Source organism: Sciurus vulgaris (genome assembly GCF_902686455.1).
Source record: "Sciurus vulgaris genome assembly, chromosome: 5".
NCBI classification, from domain to species: Eukaryota; Metazoa; Chordata; class Mammalia; order Rodentia; family Sciuridae; genus Sciurus; species Sciurus vulgaris.
The window spans coordinates 159,586,163-159,609,987 of record NC_136465.1 but is presented as its reverse complement, the minus strand read 5'-3'; the positions used below and the strand labels follow the sequence as shown (position 1 = coordinate 159,609,987).

General features: G+C 36.0%; 1 protein-coding gene across 10 annotated transcripts in view; it reads left to right on the top strand.

The window, feature by feature from the left end:
* The window catches only part of ANKS1B (ankyrin repeat and sterile alpha motif domain containing 1B), a 1,201,009-nt gene that overhangs the window by 434,250 nt on the left and 742,934 nt on the right, over positions 1-23,825 (top strand). The window contains exon 1 of one of the 10 annotated variants that reach the window (XM_079141357.1): positions 17,755-17,774. The exons of the other annotated variants lie outside the window; for them this stretch is intronic. The gene's annotated coding sequence lies outside the window, so the exon portion shown is untranslated. Of the gene's footprint in view, positions 1-17,754; positions 17,775-23,825 lie in introns of those variants that run through there. 10 annotated transcript variants of the gene reach the window in all.

The window sequence follows — 23,825 nt, the reverse complement described above, 5'->3', positions numbered from 1 at the left end:
GTGTGAGATGCTCATATGTTAGAAAAATGCAATAAAATGCCCTTTGAATAGGGAAGTTAGATAAATTAAAGAAATTGAGTATTATAAATAATCCAAGTCACATGGACATTTAAGTGATGCAAATGAACAGTGATGTTTTCTGAAAAAGAAAAAGGCCTTAGTAAAAGTATGATTCTATATAGGTGAGGAAATTATATGAAGTTATAATAAAATTTCATGTTGTCTACAAAGGCCAACAAATACAATTCATAATCTCATAATCATATGCTCTTCAAGTATGCAAAGTTTCTACCATTATTTCATTATTATTCTAACAAATATTTATTTATTTGTTTTAGTTATTTTCTTATTGGGTATTTTGGGCATTATAATTAAATTTTTAGGGAGCGGGTACCAGGGCTTGAACTCAGGGGCACTTGACCACTGAGCCACATGCCCAGCCCTATTTTGTATTTTATTTAGAGACAGGGTCTCACCAAGTTGCTTAGTACCTTGCTTTTGCTGAGGCTGGCTTTGAACTTGCAATCCTCCTGCCGCAGCTTCCTGAGCTGCTGGGATTACAGGCTTGTGGCACCACATCCAACTTACAATTAACTTTTTATATTTAAAGCTATCAGCTTTGAATTAACACAATTTTGGTAATACAGAAATTTTCTCTAATATAGCTTCATTTCATCCTCTTATTTGTGTTGTTTTGTATAAATTATATTTTTATATACATGATAAGCATATCAAGACAAATTGTAATTTTTCCATTATGTAGTAACTTTTTAATTGTATGGAGGGAGGAGAGTTACACATAAAAATGTTTATAATGTCTTCCATATCTCCCCATGATTCTTCTTTACCCATGCTATTTTTTTTTTTATTCATTGTACACTAATGGGGTACAACTCTCATTTCTCTGGTTGTATATAAAGTAGAGTCACACCAGTTGCATAAATCATACATGTACAAAGGGTAATGACGTTTGTCTCATTCTGTTATTTTTCTTTCTCCCCACCCCTCATTTTCCTGTGTACAATTCATCCTTCCTCCATTCTTGCCTCCCTCCCACCCCCTGTTATGTATCAGCATCCCCTTATCGGAGAAATCAATTGACGTTGGTTTTTTGGGATTGACTTATTTCACTTGGCATGGTATTCTCCAAATCCATCTATTCACCTGCAAATGACATACTTTTATTCTTCTTTATGGCTGAATAATATTCCATTGTGAATATATACCACAGTTTCTTTATCCATTCATCTATTGAAGGTCATCTAGGTTGGTTCCACAATATAGCTATTGTGAATTGAGCTGCTATAAACATTGATGTGTCTGCATCACTGTAGTATGTTACTTTTCAGTCCTTTGGGTATCGACCAAGGAGTGGAATATCTGGGTCAAACGGTGGTTCCATTCCAAGTTTTCTAAGGAATCTCCATACTGCTTTCCAGAGTGGCAGCACCAATTTGCAACCCGACCTGCAACGTATGAGTGTACCTTTTCCCTCACATCCTGCCAACACCTATTATTGCTTGTATTCTTTTTTTTTTATTAAAAATCATAAATTTACATAGGCAATGTTGTTTGATTCATTCTGTTATTTTTTTCCCTCCCCCCCTCTCACCCCTCTTTTCCCTCTATACAGTCCTTCCTTCCTCTCTTCTTTCCACACTCCTTATCCTTAACCCTACACTTAACCCTAACCCTAACGCTAATACTTGGCATGGTATTCTCCAACTCCATCTATTCACCTGCAAATGACATACTTTTATTCTTCTTTATGGCTGAATAATATTCCATTGTGTATATATACCCTCCTATCCCCCATTATATGTCCTCATCCGCTTATCAGCGAGATCATTTGTCCTTTAGTTTTTTGAGATTGGCTTATTCACTTAGCATGATCTCCTCCAATTTCATCCATTTGCCTGCAAATGCCATAATTTTATCATTCTTCATGGCAGAGTAATATTCCATCGTATATATATGCCACAGTTTCTTTATCCATTCATCAACTGAAGGGCATCTAGGTTGGTTCCCCAATCTGGCTATAGTGAATTGAGCCGCTATGAATATTGATGTGGCTGTATCTCTGTAGTATGCTGATTTTAAGTCCTTTGGGTATAGGCCAAGGAGTGGGATAGCTGGGTCAAATGGTGGTTCCATTCCAAGCTTTCTAAGGAATCTCCATACTGCTTTCCAGAGTGGCTGCACTAGTTTGCAACCCCACCAGCAATGTATGAGTGTACCTTTTTCCCCACATCCTCGCCAACACCTATTGTTGCTTATGTTCTTGATAATCGCCATTTTAATTGGGGTGAGATGAAATCTTAGGGTAGTTTTGATTTGTATTTCTCTTATTACTAGAGATGTTGAACATTTTTTCATTTATCTGTTGATTGCTTGTACATCTTCTTCTGTGAAGTGTCTGTTCATTTCCTTAGCCCATTTGTCGATTGGATTATTTGTATTCTTGGTTTAGAGATATTTGAGTTCTTTATAGATTCGGGATATTAGCGCTCTATCTGAAGTATGATTGGCAAAGATATTCTCCCACTCTGTAGGCTCTCTCTTCACATTACTGATTGTTTCCTTTGCTGAGAGAAAGCTTTTTAGTTTGAATCTATCCCAGTTGTTGATTCTTGCTTTTATTTCTTGGGCTATGGGAGTCCTGTTAAGGAAGTCTGATCCTAAGCTAACATGTTGAAGATCTGGACCTCCTTTTTCTTCTATAATCTGCAGGGTCTCTGGTCTGATTCTGAGTTCCTTGATCCATTGTGAGTTGAGTTTTGTGCAGGGTGAGAGATAGGGGTTTAATTTCATTCTGTTGCATATGGTTTTCCAGTCTTCCCAGCACCATTTGTTGAAGAGGCTATCTTTTCTCCATTGCATATTTTTGGCCCCTTTGTCTAGTATGAGAAAATTGTATTTATTTGGGTTTGTGTCCGTTTCCTCTATTCTGTACCATTGATCTACCTGTCTATTTTGGTACCAATACTATGCCGTCTTTGTTACTATTGCTTTGTAGTAGAGTTGAAGATCTGGTATTGCGATACCACCTGCTTCGCTCTTTCTACTGAGGATTGCTTTAGCTATTCTGGGTTTCTTATTCTTCCAGATGAATTTCATAATTGCTTGCTCTATTTCTGTAAGGTACATCATTGGGATTTTAATTGGAATTGCATTGAATCTGTATAGCACTTTTGGTAGTATGGCCATTTTAACAATATTAATTCTTCCTATCCAAGAACATGGGAGATCTTTCCATCTTCTAAGGTGTTCTTTAATTTCTTTCTTTAGTGTTGTATAGTTCTCATTGTAGAGATCTTTCACCTCTTTTGTGAGATTGATTCCCAAGTATTTTATTTATTTTGATGCTATTGTGAATGGGGTAGTTTTCCTAATTTCTCTTTCTGAAGATTCATCATTTATGTATAAAAATGCATTGGATTTATGAGCATTGATCTTGTAACCTGCTACTTTACTGAATTCACTTATGAGTTCTAAGAGTTTTCTGGTGGAATTTCCAGGTTCCTCTAAATATATAATCATGTCATCAGCGAACAGGGATAGTTTGAGTTCCTCTTTTCCAATTCGTATCCCTTTAATTTCTTTGGTTTGTCTAATTGCTCTGGCTAGAGTCTCAAGAACAATGTTGAATAGAAGTGGTGAAAGAGCGCATCCCTGCCTTGTTCCAGTTTTTAGGGGGAATGCTTTCAGTTTTTCACCATTTAGAATGATATTGGCCATGGGCTTAGCATAGATGGCCTTCACAATGTTAAGGAATGATCCCACTACCCCAATTTTTTCTAGTGTTTTGAGCATGAAGGGGTGCTGTATTTTATCAAATGCTTTTTCTGCATCTATTGAAATAATCATGTGATTCTTAACTTTTAGTCTGTTGATATGGTGAATGACATTTATTGATTTCGGATGTTGAACCAACCTTGCATCCCTGGGATAAAACCCACTTGATCGTGATGCACTATCTTTTTAATATATTTTTGTATGCGATTTGCTAAAATTTTTTTGAGTATTTTTGCGTCGATGTTCATTAAGGATATTGGTCTGAAATTTTCTTTCCTCGATGTATCTCTGTCTGGTTTAGGTATCAGGGTGATATTGGCTTCATAGAATGAGTCTGGGAGGGTTCCCTCCTCTTCTATTTTATGGAATACTTTGAGAAGTATTGGAATGAGCTCTTCTTTAAAGGTTTTGTAGAACTCGGCTGAGAACCCATCTGGTCCCAGACTTTTCTTTGTTGGTAGGCTTTTGATGACCTCTTCTATTTCATTGCTTGAAATTGATTTATTTAAGTTGTGTATGTCCTTCTCGTTCAGTTTAGGTAATTCATATGTCTCTAGAAACTTGTTGATGTCTTCGAGGTTTTCTGTTTTTTTGGAGTATAGATTTTCAAAATAGCTTCTAATTATGTTTTGTATTTCACTTGTGTCTGTTGTAATATTTCCTTGTTCATTCCGAATTTTAGTAATTTGAGTTTTCTCCCTTTTTCTCTTTTAGCATGGGTAAGGGTTTATCAATTTTGTTTATTTTTTCAAAGAACCAACTATTTATTTTGTTAATTTTTCTGATTGTTTCTTTTGTTTCAATTTCGTTGATTTCAGCTCTGATTTTAATTATTTCCTGTCTTCTATTACTTTTGGTGTTGGTCTGCTCTTCTTTTCCTAGGGCTTTGAGCTGTAGTGTTAAGTCGTTTATTTGTTGATTTCTACTTCTTTTCTTGAATGCGCCCCATGAAATAAATCTTCCTCTCAGTACTGCTTTCATAGTGTCCCAGAGATTTTGATATGATGTGTCTTTGTTCTCATTTACTTCTAAGAATTTTTTAATTTCCCTCCTGATGTCTTCTGTTATCCATTCATTGTATAATAGTGTATTATTTAATCTCGAAGTATTGGAGAAGTTTCTGTTTTTTATTCTGTCATTTATTTCTAATTTCAGTCCATTATGATCTGATAGAGTACAATGTAGTATCTCTATCTTCTTGTATTTGCTAACAGTTGCTTTGTGGCATAAAACATGGTCTATTTTAGAGAAGGATCCATGTGCTGCTGAGAAGAAAGTGTATTCGTTCTTTGTTGGATGGTATATTCTATATAAGTCGGTTAAGTCTAAATTGTTGATTGTGTTATTGAGATCTATGGTTTCTTTATTCAATTTTTGTTTGGACGATCTATCCAGCGGTGAGAGAGGTGTGTTAATATCGCCTAGTATTATTGTGTTGTGGTCTATTTGATTTCTGGAATTGAGAAGGATTTGTTTGACGTACATGGATGAGCCAATGTTCGGGGCATAGATATTTATGATTGTTATGTCTTGCTGATTTATGCTTCCCTTAAGCAGTATGTAATGTCCTTCTTTATCCCTTCTGACTAGTTTTGGCTTAAAGTCCAAATTATCTGAAATGAGGATGGATACTCCACCTTTTTTGCTGTGTCCATGTGCATGGTATGTTTTTTCCCATCCTTTCACCTTCAGTCTATGGGTATCTCTTTCTCTGAGATGGGTCTCTTGTAGGCAGCATATTGTTGGATTTTTCTTTTTAATCCAATCTGCCAGTCTATGTCTTTTGATTGATGAGTTCAGGCCATTAATGTTCAGGGTTATTATTGAGATATGATTTGTATTCCCAGTCATTGGACTCATTTTTGTTTTTTGACATGATTTGGTTTCTCCTTTATTTGGCTATTCCTTTAGGAGAGTTCCTCCCATTGTTGATTTACATCGTTGTTTTTCATCTCTTCCTCATGGAATATTTTGCTGAGAATGTTCTGTAATGCCGGCTTTCTTTTAGTAAATTCCTTTAGCTTTTGTTTATTGTGGAAGGATTTTATCTCATCGTCAAATCTGAAAGTAAGTTTTGCTGGGTATAAAATTCTTGGTTGGCATCCATTTTCTTTCAGGGCTTAGTAAATGTTGTTCCAGGCCCTTCTAGCTTTTAGGGTCTGGACTGAAAAATCTGCTGATATTCTTATTGGTTTCCACCTGAACGTAATCTGATTCTTTTCTCTCACGGCCTTTAAAATTCTGTCTCTATTTTGAATGTTAGGTATTTTTATAATAATGTGCCTTGGTGTAGGTCTGTTGTAATTTTGCATATTTGGAGTCCTGTAAGCCTCTTGTACTTGGTTTTCCATTTCATTCTTGAGATTTGGGAAATTTTCTGATATTATTTCATTGAATAGATTGTTCATTCCTTTGGTTTGTTTCTCTAAGCCTTCCTCAATCCCAATTATTCTTAAATTTGGCCTCTTCATGATATCCCATAATTCTTGTAGATTCTGTTCATGATTTCTTACCATCTTTTCTGTTTGTTCAACCTTGTTTTCAAGATTAAATATTTTGTCTTCAATATCTGAAATTCTGTCTTCCAGGTGATCTATCCTATTGTTTATGCTTTCTATGGTGTTTTTAACTTGGTTTATTGTTTCCTTCATTTCAAGGATTTCCGTTTGGTTTTTTTTCAGTATCTCTGACTCTTTATTGAAATGCTCTTTTGCTTCTGTTATTTGCTCTTTTAACTGTTGATTAGTGCGTTCATTTAATGCCTGCATTTGTTCTTTCATCTCCTCGTTTGCTTCCCTGATTGTTTTAATTATGTACATTCTGGCCTCCCTTTCAGACATTTCTTCTGCTGTGCTGTCATTGGGTTTTATTGATATAGTATCTAGGTTTGTTTCGGACATTTTCTTCCCTTGTTTTCTCATATTGGTCAGATGTCAATGGGACTCTGTGATATTGTAGATTTCCTCTATTGGCTTATAGTGACCCTGTAGATTTCTAGTGTATCACCTACCAGCCTTCAGTAGCCAGAAGTCTTGGATTAATTTGATAATGCAGTGCTTCCGAAGAATGCTGCCCCTAGCCCGCTACCGGTTCCAGGGAGAGAGACCTGGAGAGGTCTCTTGTTGCACAGCCCTGGTTCCAGAGGTTGGTTGTAGGTTGGAGGTCTCCACTGGCTTGGGGACTTGTGGCTGGCTCTGTGTAGACAGGCTCTCACTGGGTGATTTGCCCCGAGAAGCTAGCCTAGAGAGGCGCTTCCCGCTGGAGGGGGGCTGGGCTGTTTGGGGAAGCCCCTGGCACCCTGTGCTGGTCACTGAAGCAACCTGTGGGCGGGCTGTAGCTGGCAGTGGGGCGGGCTGGAGCTGGCTGGGGCGGGCCGGAGCTGGCCGCGCTGCTTCTATGCAGAAGGGCTCTCACTGGGGGGCCTGTTCCGAGAGGCTGGAGGATCTGTCCCTGTGGGCGGAGCCCACCGCCAGACTGCACCGAGCTGCCTGGGGGAGATGCTATCTGCCCTGTCCCACTCTAATAAGCCACTCGAATCCAGGCCTGCCACCCAGCTGAGCTTCGCTGGGTGAGGGAGACTCACCCCGTGGTTCTGTCTTAGTCCGAGTCTCTCAATGCCTCCCCTTCTTGAATCCTGAGTTCTGGGGCGACTGGAGATGCAGTCACCCTCTAGTCCGCCATCTTGGATCACCCCTTGGAAAAAGCCTGCAGCTGGAGGGGGACAATGCTGCCTGGAGAGGTCTCTGGCTGCTCAGCCCTGGTCCCAGAAGCCGCTTGCGTGTCAAATATCTCCACTGGCTTGGGGACTTGTGGCTGGCTCTGCGTCGAGAGGCTCTCACTGGTCGGTCTGCCCCGGGAAGCTAGCCTAGATAAGCGCTTCCCGCTGGAGGGGGCTGGGCTGCTTGGGGGAGTCCCTGGCGCCCTGTGCTGGTCACTGAAGCCTCTACGGAGTTTTTAACTTGGTTTATTGTTTCCTTCATTTCAAGGATTTCTGTTTGGTTTTTTTTCAATATCTCTAACTCTATATTGAAATGATTTCTTGATTCCCGTATTTGCTCTTTTAACTGTTGATTGGTGTGATCATTTAATGCCTGCATTTGCTCTTTCATCCCCTCCTTTAATGCCTGCATTTGCTCTTTCATCTCCTTGTTTGCTTCCCTGATTGTTTTAATTATGTACATTCTGAACTCCCTTTCTGATATTTCTTCTGCTGTGCTGTCATTGGGTTTTATTGATATAGTATCTAGGTTTGTTTGGGACACTTTCTTCCCTTGTTTTCCCATATTGGTCAGATGTCAGTGGGACTCTGTGATATTGCAGATTTCCTCTATTGGCTTATTGTGTCCCTGTAGATTTCTAGTGTATCACCTCCCAGCCTCCAGTAGCCTGAAGTCTTGGAGTAGCTTGATAATGCAGTACTTCCGAAGAAAGCTGTCCCTAGCCAGCTTCTTGTTCCAGGGCTTGGAGCTGGCTCTGTGTGGAAAGGCTCTCACTGGGGGGCCTGCTTCGAGAAGCTGGCTATGTGGGAGGAGCCCACCACTGGCATGCTCAGGACTGCCTGCAGAAGACTCTCGCTGCCCTGCCCTACTCTAATAAGCTGCCCAAATCCGGGCCTGCCACCCGGGCCGAGCTTCACCAGGTGGGGGAGACTCACCCCGTGGTTCTATTTTAGTCCGAGTCTCTCAGTGCCTCCCCTTCTTGAATCCTGGGTTCTGGAGCGACTGGAGATGCAGTCACCCTCTAGTCCGCCATCTTGGATCGCCTATTGCTTGTATTCTTGATAATAGACATTCTATTTGGGGTGAGATGAAATCTTAGGTTAGTTTTGATTTGCATTTCTCTTATTACTAGAGATATTGAACACTTTTTTTCATATATCTGTTGATTGCTTGTAGATCATCTTCTGTGAAGTATCTGTTCAACTCCTTAGCCCATTTATTGAGTTATTTTTATTCTTGGTATAAAGATTTTTAGTTTTTTATAGATTCTTGAGATTAGTGCTCTATCTGAAGTGTGTGTGGCAAAGATTTTTCTCCCAGTCTGTGGGCTGTCTCTTCACATTGTTGGTTGTTCCTTTGCAGAGAAAAAACCCTTTAGTTTGAATCTATCCCTATTATTGATTCCTGATTTTATTTCTTGTGTTTTGGGAGTCATGTTAAGGAAGTCTGGTTCTAAGGCAACATTATAGAGATTTGTACCTACTTTTTCTTCTTTTGGATGCAGGATCTCTGGTCTAATTCCTAGGTCCTTGATCCATTTTGTGTTGAGTTTTGTGTAGGGTGAGACAGGTTTAGTTTCATTTTGCTGCATATGGATTTCCAGTTTTCCCAGCACTATTTGTTGAAGAGGCTATCTTTATCCATTGTATGTTTTTGGCACCTTTGTCTAGTATGAGAAAACTGTATTTATGTGGGTTTGTCTCTCTGTCTCTGTGTCCTATATCCTGTCTGCCTGTCTATTTTGGTGCCAATACCATGCCGTGTTTGTTACTATTGTTCTCTAGCATAGTTGAAGGTCTGGTATTGTGGTACCACCAGCTTCGCTCTTCCTGCTATGGATTGCATTAACTATTCTGGGTCTCATTCTTCCAAATGAATTGCATGATTGCTTGCTCTATTTCTGTGAGGTATGTCATTGGTATTTTGATTGGAATTATATTGAATTTGTATAGCACTTTTGGTAGTATGGCCATTTTGGCAATATTAATTCTGCCTAGTCACAGAACACAGGAGATCTTTCCATCTTCTAAGGATTTCTTTAATGTTTTCTTTAGTGTTCTGTAGTTCTCATTGTAGAGGTCTTTCACCTCTTTGGTTAGATTGATTCCCAAGTATTTTATGTTTTTTTCTGAGGTTTTGTGAATGGGGTAGTTTTCCTAATTTCTCTTCAGAGGATTCTTCACTTATGAATAAAAATGCCTTAGATGTATGAGTTTTGATTTTATATCCCACTACTTTACTGAATTCATTTATGAGTTCTAAAAGTTTTCTGGTGGAAATTTTGACTCCTCTAAATATAGAACCATGTCATCAGCAAATAGTGATAGTTTGAGTTCTTCTTTTCCTATTCGTATCCCTTTAATTTCTTTGGTCTGTCTAATTGCTGTGGCTAGAGTTTCAAGGACAATGTTGAATAGAAGTGGTGAAAGAGGGCATCCCTGTCTTGTTCCAGTTTTTAGGGGGAATGCTTTAGTTTTTCTTGGTTTAGAATATTGTTGGTCCTGGGCTTAGCATAGATAGCCTTTACAATATTCAGGTATGTTAAACTCTCCCTATTTTTTCTAGTGTTTTAAGCATGAAGGGGTGCTGTATTTTATCAAGTGGTTTTTCTGCATCTATTGAAATAATCATGTGATTCTTTACTGTAAGCCTGTTGATGTGGTGAATTACATTTATCGATTTCTGGAATTAATGTTGAACCAACTTTGCACCCCTGGGATGAAGACCACTTGACCATGATGCAGTATATTTTTAATGTTTTTGTATGTGATTTGCTAAAGTTTTGTGAAGAATTTTTATGTCTCTGTTTATTAGGGATATTGATCTGAAGTTTTCTTTCCTCCATGTGTCTTTGGTTTTAGAATCAGGGTCCTATTAGCTTTATAGAATGAGTTTGGAAGGGTTCCCTCCTATTCTCTTTCATGGAATACTTTGAGGAGTATTGGAATGAGTTCTTTTTTGAAGGTCTTGTAGAACTTGGCTGAGAATCCATCTGGTCCCAGACTTTTCTTGGTTGGTAGGCTTTTGATGACTTCTTCTATTTCACTGCTTGAAATTGATCTATTTAAATTGTGTATGTCTTCCAGCTTCAGTTCAGGGTGGATCATATGTCTCTAGAAACTTGTCCATGTCTTCAAGATTTTCTATTTTGTTGCTATATAGATTTTCAAAATCGTTTCTAATTGTGTTTTGTATTTTAATAGTGTCTGTCGTGATATTTCATTTTTCATCATGAATTTTATTTATTTGAATTTTCTCTCTCCTTCTCTTCATTAGTGTGCCTAAGGTTTATCGATTTTGTTAATTTTTTTCAAAAAACCAACTTTTTGTTTCATCAATTTTTAAAATTGTTTCATTCGTTTCAATTTTATTCATTTCATCTCCTATTTCAATTATTTCCTGTCTTCTACTACTTTTGGTGTTGATCTGTTCTTTTTCTAGGACTTTAACTGTAATGTTAGGTGGTTTATTTGTTGATTATTTCTTCTTTTATTGAATGTTCTCCATGCAATGAATTTTCCTCTTAGTACTGCTTTCATAGCATCCTAGAATTTTTGATACATTGTATCATTATTCTCATTTACCTCCAAGAATTTTTTTATCTCACTCCTGATGTCTTTGGCTATCCATACATCATTCAATAGTGTATTATTTAGTCTCCAGGTGTTCAAGTAGTTTGTTTTTTATTTTATCGTGATTTCTATTCATTCCATTATGATATGATAGAATATGGGTTAGTATCTCTATTTTTTTGTGTTTGCTAAGAGTAGGTTTGTGGCATAACATATGGAGAGAAGGATCCATGTGCTGCTAAGAAGAAAGTGTATTCATTCATTGATGGATGGAACACTCTATATATGTTTGTTAAATTATTAAATTTATTGATTTTGTTATTGAGTTCTATGGTTTCTTTGTTCAATTTTGTTTGGAAGATATGTACATTGGTGAGAGAGGTGTGTTACAGTCACCCAGTGTTATTGTGCTGTTGTCTATTTGGTTCCTGAAATTGAGAAGGAATTGTTTAACGTACATGGATGTGCCATTTTTGGGGGCATAAATATTTATGATTGTTAAGTCTTGCTGATTTGTGCTTCCCTTAAGCAGTATGAAATGTCATTCTTTATCCCTTCTGACTAACTTTGGCTTGAAGTCCACTTTACCTGATACGAGGATGGAAACCCTTGCTTTTTTACTGTGTCCCTGTGCATGGTATGTTGTTTTCCATCCTTTCACCTTTAGTTTGTGGGCATATTTTTCTTTGAGATGAGTCTCTTGCAGGCAGCATATTGTTGGATCTTTCTTTTTAATCCAATCTGCCAGTCTCTGTCTTTTGATTGATGAGGTTAGGCCATTAACATTCAGGGTTATTCTTGAGATATAACTTGTATTCCTGGTCATTTTGGCTTATATTTGGTTTTTAACTTGACTTGGTTTCTCCTTAAATTGGCTATTTCTTTAGGGTATTTCCTCCCTTTGCTGACTTACATTGTTGTTTTTAATTTCTTCCTCATGGAATATTCTGCTGAGAATGATCTGTAGTGCAGTCTTTCTATTTGTAAATTCTTTTAGCTTTTGTTTATCATGGAAGGATTTCATTTTGTCGTCAAATCTGAAGGTAAATGCTGCTGGCTATAAGATTCTTAGTTGGCCTCCATTTTCTTTCATAGCTTGAAATATATTGTTCCAGTCCTTTCTTGCTTTTAGGCTCTGGTCTGAGAAATCTTCTGCTATCTGTATTGGTTTCCCCTATATGTAATCTGATGTCTTTCTCTTGCAGTCTTTAAAATTCTATCTTTATTTTTTATGTTATGTATTTTCATTATAATGTCCTTGGTGTGGATCTGTTGTAATTTTGTACATTTGGTGTTCTGTAAGACTCTTGTATTTGATTTTCCATTTTATTCTTCAGGTTTTGGGAAGTTTTCTGATAGTATTTCATTGAATAAATTATTCATTCCTTTGGTTTGTAAATCTGTGCCTTCGTCAATCCCAATAATTCTTAAATTTGGTATTTTTATGATATTCCATAATTCTTGGAGGTTCTGTTCACTATTTTTTACCATCTTCTCTGTTTGATCTACTTTGTTTGCAAGATTAAATATTTTGTCTTCATTGTCTGAGGTTCTGTCTTCCAAGTGACCTAGCCTGTTGGTTATACTTTCTATTGAGTTTTTAATTTGGTTTATTGTTTCCTTCATTTCAAGGGTTTGCATTTTTTTTTTCAGAATCTCTATCTCTTTATTGAAATGATCTTTTTCTTCCTGCATTTGCTCCTTTTGTTTATTGATGTGATCATTCATTGCCTGCATTTTCTCTCTTATCTCATTGTCTGCTTCTCAGATCATTTTTATTATGTACATTTTGAACTCCCTTTTTGTCATTTCTTCTGCCATGCTGTCATTGGGCTTCTAGGTTTGTTTGGGATGCTTTCTTCCCTTGTTTTCTCCTGTGTTGAAGTATCTTCCCCTCTAGCAGTGCAAGTCCAAGGTTTTGCAGTTGCAGGTTCTAATACTCACCTTGTAGTGAGAGATCAATATTAGCAGCACACCATACAAACATCCTTAACCCAAATAGCCCCTATTAAGATATTAACTGTATTGTCTTAATAATCAGAGATGATGAGTTTGATTATTATCTACAGCATAACCAATAGGTTTTCAATAAGGACCACAATTTCTAATGGTGAACAAAGAAGATGAAGAGGGATATAGGATATAATGTTAAGGAGATAAGTGAGTCTATAGAGGAACTATGTAGCAGGAATAGTGAATTAAAAGAAACAGGTTGTTAGTGCGAGAAAAGAGAGAGTCTCCAAGTAAACAGATAGATAAGAGGAAAATAGAGAGTGTGAGAAAAATATTAATAAAAGAAAAGTAGGAATAATAGTAGATATAATAGGAATAATCGTACTAATACTACTAGTAAAAAAAATCTACAGTAAAACTATACTGTACTGTTCAAACCTTCTAGTCTTCAGTAGCCTGATGCCTGAGAGGAACTCGATAATACAGTGTCCCAAAGAAGCATGCTGTCCCACTATGAATGGTCACCTCCAAGTAGGGAATAATCCATGCTAGTGGGGAGAGGCGACCCCACATGTTAATAAATGGTCAGCTGCAGCATGGGTGTTAGACCTGGGGCTGGGGCTGGGGCTGGGTGCTGGAGAGGTGGACGCTGTCTATGCTGGGCCTCAGCACTGAAGATGACGGGTGCTGGCTGGGCCAGGTCTCAGCAGGGAAGATTTTTTTTTTTTTTAAATATGAATTTGAGTTACTGTCTTGTGTGCTTTCTTTTTGGCCTGAATTCTCCCTTTATTATTTTAGTTTGTCTTATAGAACAGGTCTGATAGCAACACATTCTTTCAATTTTTGTTTATATGGGAATGCCTTAATTTTACCTTCATTTCTGACAGGTAGTTGTACTGGATATTAGAATTCTTAGTTGACGTTCTTTTCATTTAGCATCTTGGATATTTTATCTCACTGCCTTCTAGACTCCATGGTTTCTTTCTGGTACTTGTACATGATGAATAATTTTTCTTGAGCTCCTTCCAACTTTCTCTCTTTATGTCTATTATTCAACAGTTTGACTATGATGTATTTTGGTGTGGAACTCTTTGAGTTTACCCTAGATTTTGTTAACTTTTTTGGTTGTGTATATTACTATTGTTCTTCAAAATTGTGAAGTTCCTAGCCATTATTTCTTCAAATATTTTTCTGTATTTTTCTGTCCCTTTCATTACATGTATGTTGGTGTAATCAGTCATGTCCCAACATGACTGTTACTTGCATTCATTTTTTTTCCCTTTCTATTTCTTAAACTGAATAATTTCAGATTTGTTCTTTCATTCTCCTGCCAGGTCAAATATGCTACTGAGCTCCTCTACTGAATGTTGCATATCAGTTGTTTTAATTTCCAGCTTTTGAACTTCTAGTTTATCCCACTTTATAATTTCTATTACCTTATTGATATTGACATTTTGTTTTCCTTTAATATTCATTGTCATCATTTCTTGGAATTCCTTTGATTTAGTTCCTTTAGTTTATTGAATGCATTTATATTAAGTAACTTACTAATGTCTTTGTCTATTAAGTCTAAAATTTGTGCTTCCTGCATAATTTCTGTTATTTTTATTTTCCTAAATATAAGCCATACTTTTCTGTTTCTTGGCAGTCTTAGAATTTCTGTTGAAAAAATTGGGCAGTTTGTTTATTATAATATGGCGACTCTGAAAATCAGATTAGTCCTTCCATAGGGTTTTTCTTTTTCTTTCTTTCTTTCTTTCTTTCTTTCTTTCTTTCTTTCTTTCTTTCTTTCTTTCTTTCTTCCTTCCTTCCTTCCTTCCTTCCTTCCTTCCTTCCTTCCTTTCTTTCTTCCTTTCTTTCTTTGTTTGGTTTGGCTGTTTGTTTAGTGACTCTTCTGGATTAATTCTGTGAAGTCTGTATGTGTTTTATGAGTGGTCCATCAAATGTCTTCTCAGCCGGCTGAGTGACTATCCTGTGATTCAGGAGAAATTTTCGTGAATGCTTTGAAAGAAGACTCTGCTTTGCTGTGGAACACTGTGTTGATGCATATACCTCAAAGTTCTGGCAGTTTACATGCTTTCTCTAGACTTTAATTTCTGCTCATGCAGTTTCAAGTTTAACCAGAATTGAGAGATGAGAATTTTCTTAGATCTTTCCTGAGCATGCACAGAGCCAAGTATGCATGTGGGGCCTTTTCAATCCTCAAAAATATGTTGGGATTTTTCAAAATTTTATATGAATATCTCATTACCAGATTTTTCATTCAAGTTCTTTTGGACAGCCGTTTTATCTGCCCACTGGCTTTGGTAGCTGTGATGTTAAATAGCTATAATGTTTAACAATTGATTTTGATTGGTTTTAGTTAACATCTTGAATGTAGAACCTTTCCTCTGAGTGAGTTCTGTACCAGGTAAAATAGAGACAAGTCCTATAAGTAAGTCTTTTGCAGGGATCTGCTGAATATTATTGAGAATTCTGTTTGTGAGGCTTCTTGCATTGGGCCCCCTTTAGTGGACATAGGCTGTTGCTTGTTATACTTACCATTATTGTGATGCTGTTGTAGAATTGGGGAGAGAGAAATGGGATTGAAGCAAATTAAAAACACCATAGTGCTTACTATTTGCATAATGGTTCTGCTAGTTTTCTTGAGTAAATACTTGATGGATTGTTGTGATCCTTTCAGTGGTTTCTGCAGTTTTGGAAAACTTAATTTTGACAAATTTTTGAGTATTCCTCTTGCTTCTAAGAAGGTGGTGGTTTTTGGAGATCCTTATTTCACTATTCCAGAAGTACTTCTTCTCTGATCTTTCAATATGATGGAGAACTTCAATAGTTAGAGCTGTGAGTTCAGATTCAGTGTTAGGCTGATCTAACCAAGTATATGAAGTAAAGTGTTGTCATAGAGTCATTTGGAAAGTAAAATAAAGTAGGCCAGATTGGTAAATTCAAGGCTAAGGTCAAAAATTTTACTTAGAACAAAAAACATTTTGAAAGTACTTAGGTTCTTGGGCCAGGAATAATGTGAGGAGAAGGTATTCAAAGAATTTTCTGATAGCTGGGCATAGCATGACATGAAACTGTTTAAGAACAGAGATGAGCTCAGTGGCAGTGGGAATGATCTGCATGTGTGGTGTTGGACCCTGGCTTAACCTGCCAGCAATGGACATGGAAAGAGGAGAGTGAACCAGTCAGGGCCCTTGGTGATAGACTGGATCTTAGGGGTCAGAAAATGAGAGTATGCAAATGATGCCACTCTACTATGCCAGTATGCTGGTAGAGTGACAATACTAGGGGCATTGGAAAAGCAGACATATGGCAAATTCTTATTTTAATAACTTAAGGTTTCTTAAGCTCCTTGTAGATACACAATTAAATGATTAGAAAATTGATTATTAAATCCAGAATTTTTATGACCTTAAATACTGAATATCTTAATATGCCTCCTAAATGACATAAATGAAAAGAAAGAATACTTTCTAAACTTTCAAAGATGTTCTAAAATATTTATCATCTTAGCTTCCTTTTCTAACATGTAATTCTCTTGGAAAGCAAAGGTAAGAATTCTAGGAGTTTGTCTTAATGGCTTTTAATTACTGTGTATATAAATGGTAGGTTCATGGCCTTAAATGTTTATTAATAGACCAAATGAAAGAATCCTGGGTTCAAGCACTGTTGCTACTTAGAACACAATGCTTTTGTGTCATTATTTTTCCAGTGACTTCTTGCTTTTAGTTTTCTTCAGTCCTTGGTGAGAGAAAATAATAAATTCATGAGATAATTTATCCATGAGACAATTTAATCCATATAATTGATATTTAATCCATATAACTTGAGAAATGTTAGTTATTGTTTGAAATCAAATTTCTATACTTTCCTCTGAGCCAATGAACAGTTCTCATTTAGTTATATCTATACATACTTGTAATAATTTCAAGACTTGGGGTAGCATTACTTTTAAAAATATTGGTATCACAATATAGTCTTTGTCAGTATTTTGAATAATTATTTTAACTATCTAAGAACAAAACCTTATCTGGAGGTTAAGTAAATAATAGAATTTACATATCCATATCCATATTTATTATTTTTAATTTTTCCTAAATGGAAATTGTTGCTTTTTGCTGATATGTATATATATATTTTTTTCCAACAATAATATAACTTATGTGTTGGAGTTGGGCAAAGAAAGCAAGGTTATTTCTCTTTCTTTCATATTTGTGTGTGTGTGTGTGTGTGTGTGTGTGTAGTCATTAACTGCACTCCTTTCTCCTCCTGCTCTTTGCTGGGGAGGGTTAACTTATTTGTAAATTTGGGAGCAGGAGCTGACAGCATGCGTCATTTATTGTCTTTGAGATCTTGTTACCTGCATAGAGTATGGGAGGTAAATTTAGAAGTGAAGAACCAGGTAGGGAGAACTGATGCCAATCTACCTAATTCTAGGGTTTAAAATAGTAAGAAGCCTTTATCACCTTGTACCTAAGCCAGTATCTACTTCATCACTTAGTCTAGCTGGCATTTTAATCCCATTTATCTGATCTCTTTGTTTTATTCACAGGTTGGCAAACTGAGTTTCCTCGACCAAATCTACTCCATTGCAGGTCAAATCGGGCAAGCTTTTACATTTGTATATTGTCTATGGCTGCTTTCATGATGTAACAGTGGCATTGAGTAGTAGTGCCAGGAGACCTGGCCTGCAAAGCTTAAAATGTTTACTATGTGGCCCTGTATAGGAAAGGTTTGTTGAGCCCTGAACTTCTGTCTGTAATTTGGAAAGTATATAAGGAAGTCATTTATTGTATTTTCTAAATTTCTAAGTTAATCCTAATATTATCACTTAGGCATCTTTAAAATTTTTAATTTGAAAAACATGTTTTAGTATTCAAAATGGTGGAAACCCCTGGTGTAAAGGATGAACATTAGTCAGGGATGGGAGTTTGGAGTCTATGTAAATAATATAGGTGTGTGAACTGATGAAGCTTGAACTAGTTTGGTGTTCATGGATAGAGAAAAAGTGAAAGGATTAGGAGGAATTATGAAAAGCTTACAGATATTGATGACTGCTTCTTTATAGGAACAATGACCTTGATGGAACAAAAGAAAAATACCTATAAGAGTTCAAATGTAGGAGAGGTGGATGAACATCCTGGGAGTAGCATATACTGTATTTTTTATTCTGTTTGTTTTGCCTCAGGCTATTAAATCACACATTCTCTACCATCAGAAATAAAGACCCCATGCTTAGTCACAGCCACCACCCAAGACCCTCACTATGATCAAATCTCCTTTTTCTTTCGTCTTCCCTTCCAATAATAAATGTCTCTGCAACTTCAGCACCAATGTAGCATTTTGTTCTTATGAACTTTATGATGTTCTTTGTCTTCCCTGATGTTTAAAGTTTATATGTTATTTTTCTAATGGAATGACATAATTTATCTCCTGGCTCCCTGTACCTAGCTGTGAAGCCTGTTACTTATATTTGAGTAGTCAATTTTTAGTTCATTTATTTGTTCTGTTTTTTATTAATTTTTCTACTAATTTGTTTTTTTCTCTTTTCCAAAAATAGAATATGAAAAATTAGACTCCTCTCATTGCAAAGAAATCCTTTCAGATAAATTATCTGATTTTATTCTTTTTTTTCTTCTCTTTCATTGAGTGTAACTAATGCCTCCTTGACAGTGCACTTCTTGGTCCTTTAGTCTCAAGGTTGCTTCAGATGATGTTTTCCTCTTTGTCTTCTCATTAGTGAACTACGTTCTATTTCTCCTGATTTCTTGTGTAGGTCATCTAGGTCTTTTATTGAGGATTCACACTGACATGACCTCTAGTTTTGCTTAGCATTTGGAATGTTTTCAGTTGCTTTTATGTGCTTCCTTAAATAAATTATTTTGGGGATTTCACCATTTCCAATTTCATCTGGGGGGAATGCAAATTTCTGCACAATTGTGCCAGAAATAAATAATCGAAATTTATTTAGTTTTGAAATGGTATTATTACCTTCTTCGTGTAGTTTTTAGACTCACAGATTATTTTCCCTTGAAAATAATATACATGTAATTTTTAAAAGTAAAACAAAAGAGAATATGATCTCATTCCCCAGTGGTAAAATCAAATTTTTCTAATTATTTCCTTCCAGAAATATGCTATACATATATAATGTGTGCCTATTTCCTTCAGAAATGTAAACATGGATTACATATTTTTTGTTCCCTTTGTCTTAGCACAGCATATTGATAGTTCTACATTTTTCTGTTTTAAATGACTGAATCTTGATAGGCTACATTTATTGACACGTAGGCACTTAAGACAATACACTCAGCACTTTACACAATATATTTAATTTTAATTCAAATTTATCTATTTATTTTATTATTTCATTTACAACTACCAACAAAACTTTGAAGTAGATACTGTTAGTATTCTAATTTTCCAGATGAAGAAACTGAAATTTTGCCAAGGCAACTTTGCTAAAAAGGCAGACTTGGGATTCAGACTCTGGGCTCATACTCTTTTGACTACTATTTCAGTGTTTTTCAAGTATATTTCATCAACTAATTACATCAAAATGAAGTGGAACACTTGTAAAACATAGATCACTAGGTTCACCATTAGAGATTCTATTTAGTAAGAATTTAGAAGAGAATCACAAATCTGCATTATTTACAAGTATTGTGGATGGATTTTTATTTAAGTCAGAGAAACTCTACGTTGTCTTATACTTCCTGTTTATGTGAATAATACTTATTAAATGATCTCTTAAAGATGAACCTAAAATAATTTCTAGTCTTTTAATATTATAAATGACACTTCAATGTGCATCATTGCAAGTATATTTTTATTTGTATTTAAAAGTTTAATTGTAGAAAAGAATTCTACTTCTATGGAATTCCTGGGTCAAAAGATATGTGGGTTTAAAATTTTGATAGCTATTATACTTTTGAGAATTTTATCATGAACAGTGAAAATACCATTTCCTGGCTAGTACCTAGCAGTTACTTTTTTTCCAAGTAGTAAAGATTTCAGAACATTAAAAGTGATTAGTCAAACATTTTTCCACTAGTTCTTTTGTTTTTCTTCACAAATGTAGATACATTACACACACACACCCCTTTTTTTTTTACTCTATATTAGTTTGCTAGACCTACCATAACAAAGTACTATAAATTGCGACATAAACAGTAGAAATTTATTATCTTGCAGTTTAAAAGCTAGAAGTTGGAAATCAAGGTGTTGTAAAGGTTGGCTTCTTTTGAGGACTATGAGAGGCCTCTTCACTAGATGCTGGTTTTCTGGCAGTCTTTGGCTTACATAGGTTTGAAGCAGCATAACACAAATCTTTATATGGTATTCTTCCTATCTACGTCTTTCCAAATTTTTTTACAAGGATAGCAATCATTGAATTAAGGGTCCACCTTGATAACTTCATTTTAATTTAATGAATTACATCTATAATGATCCTATTTTCAATTAACATCACATTCTGAGGTATTAGGAGTTAGGACTTTGATGCATGAACATACCAAAGTAACATTCTTCAGTAGCTTGTTGCTGGTGAGATTTCTGGTTTGCTTTCAAATGTTTAATTGGCAAATTGGCATCTCCAATTTTGAAGTGGCTGACCAAGAGCAGGTTTGCAAAGAATCAAACTCCATGGGCATTAATTGGTAAAGTCTTCCAAAGCTGGGCTGGAGGTAACATCTTAATACCCATTTACAACTCATAAGATTGATGTTGGCCAAATCTGATTACATTGTTTCTCATTTATGACACTAAGGCAGGCTTCCTTGTAACCCTATCCTCATTTCATTATTTAATAGAAACATATAAAATAGCAAATATATGTAACATTTTAGATAGCAAGAAAAATTTTTAATGCATATAAATCGTGCCTTATAGTATCATGCTTTAGAAATAATAATGACAGTTCATCAATCTAATCTATTCCCAGGTGAAGGAAAAATTTTAGCATGGCAGAAATACTAAAGTTCATATTATCTAGTGATTGAACAAATTAGCTTCCTGAAGGAGATTTCTGTCAATTAACACTTGAAACAACAGTACATAAAAGTGTCCTTTTTTAAAATCCTTATTAACACTATGTATTATATACAATAATTTGATCAAGAATTGTATGTGGTGCTTTAATTCACATATATTTAATCACAAATGAGATCAAATATCTTATGCAAAATATCTAATCACAAATGAGATCAAATATCTTATGCAAAATATCTGTTCTTCATAAATAGCTTTAATATGTTGCCCATTTTTCTCTTAGTTTGATGACTTATTCAATCTGTAATTTTCTTCACATATTATAGGTATTAACCTTTTGTAATATTGGTCAACAAATTTTCCCAAATTTTTTGTCTCAATTTTTGTGAAATTTTATTTAAATAGAAAAATATTTGCATGTACTCAGATTTATCATTATTTTTTCTGCAGCTCTGGTTATATGTGTTATATGTGTTTAGTTATATATGTTATATGTTATATATAGTTATATATGTTATATGTGTTTAGTCAGCATTTTTGCCACTGTGACTAAAAGATCTGATAAGAACAGTTTTAGAGGAGAAAAAGTTTATTTTGTGGCTCACGGTTTCAGAGGTCTCAGTCCATAAACTGCCCTGCCTGCTCCATTGCTTTGGGCCTGAGGTGAGGCCGCACACCATGGCAGAAGGAAAGCAAGCTCAGAACAGGACACCAGGAAGCAGAGAGAGAGAGCTCCACTCTCTGGCAATTATTATGTAATCTGTTGTTCTACTGATTTGAATTACCACCTTCATTTATAATAAATTTCTGCAAGTGTTGGAACTTTGTTTCTTTTTATGTAATCTTCTATTCTATTGCCTTTCAATTATTACAGCAGAACAATTTATACTTATTTAAATATATGGTAAAGGCTGGTCTCCAACCCCTCCACTACTTTTATGTTTTCAAATTGATGCAGGCTACTGTCATACAATTATTTTCCCAAATGCATTCTAGATTTACTTGTCAAGATCCAAGATGGTGTCAGAGGGAAACACTAGTTCTATAGTGCTGCATTAAATTTAAGAATTAGAATCACCATCTTTAAAATATTGAATCATGTTACAAAATAACAAGGTGTATTTTCCCGTTGGAATTCAGTTTTATGCCCCTCTCTAAGCCTATGCTTCCCCTCTGCTGGTGTTATTTATATGAGTTTTCTGTTACTGTAACAAGTTGCCACAAATTTAGTGGTTACAAAACAACACAGATTTATTACTTTATTATTAGTTTTGGAGGTCTAAAATGGGTCCCACTATGCTAAAATCAAAACAAGTCTGCTTTCCTTTCTAAAGGCTCTAGGAGAGAATCTGTTTTCTTACCTTTCCCAGCTTCTGTGAACTGATTACATTCCTTGTCTCATGGCTAATTTCCAAATCCAAAACAAGCACCTTACCTAATTCTGACACTGACTCTTTTTCGTCCTTCTACTTAAAAGGATCTTTCTGGTTATACTGGGCTGCCTGAATAATCCAGAATGATATCATCTCCAAATTTATCTGCAGAGTCCTTCCTTCCATGTAACATAATGCATTCACAGGATGCAGGATTAGGACATGACATCGAGGGAGGCTATTATTCTACTGACCACTGTCATGAATGCTCCTTTCCATAGCACTGCCCTGCTGTCAATCATCCTTTTCTACCATCCCAAATCTCTCTTAAGAATCTCTTTTTTAAAAGTTACATTTATTATTTTATTATTCTGTATTTATATTGTGATGTTCATGACTAGAATGTCATTGTAAATCTTTTTTAAAAAATATTTTTAAGTTGTTGGTGGATCTTTATTTTATTTATTTATGTGTGGTGCTGATAATCAAACCCAGTGCCTCACACATGCTAGGCAAACGCTGTACCACTGAGCCACAATCCCAGCCCCATTGTAAATCTTTTCAGATACTTCCTTTTGATATTGTGGGAACTTGGCAAAGGAGTCAGACCACTTCCAAAAGCTTTTATGTACTCTGAGTCATTTGGAATTTTGAGTCATCACAGGTGAAAGATTCATAAACCCACACTCCCTAATGTTAGTGTTATTTTCCCCATTATTAGAAAAAGAATTTTGGAAGCAAAGTATCAGGTAGCTTGTATTAACATAATACTCCTATCGATTGTCTTAATTTACCTAGCATCTTAAAACTCAATTCAAACTGTCATCTTCTATATGCAGGAGAGGCCTTGTGTCAATCAGGCTATGCTTGAAGACTCCAGGGGTTGAGAACCTGCTACTTATTAAGCAGCAAATTTTATCCTTGGAGCTCTAATTGTTAGAAACCTCATCTCCAGCTTAAATCTTCTCCCTATCACTGTTTTCCCATCCTGTTTCTATCCCCTTGGAGATAGAGAACAATTCTAATCTCTCCTACATTTTGAATATTTGTAAAACATTTTCCTTTGCATCTCTTCCTCCTCTTTATTCTCCTCCTCTTCCTCCTTTTCTTCTTTTCCTCCTTACATGACACCAGTTTAATGCTCACTGTTGTCCTCCCCCATATCCAGAGAAAACAGTGCATTTGGTCTTTGTCCCTTGTCACAGTTGGCCCCACCAAGCCAAGTGCAACTCTTGTGGGCTCTATGCACTGATGCTTTTGCCGCTTTGGTTCCCCCTTGTGGCTAGGAATGGAGCTGCGCAGGTTCTTGGAGATGCCATGTCCAAGTTGTCCAGGAAATCCCCAAAGATCCTCAAAAATCTCACTCCTGATTTTAAAAAACCACCTCATTGGTACTTTTGTGAATCACTTGGGCTGATACA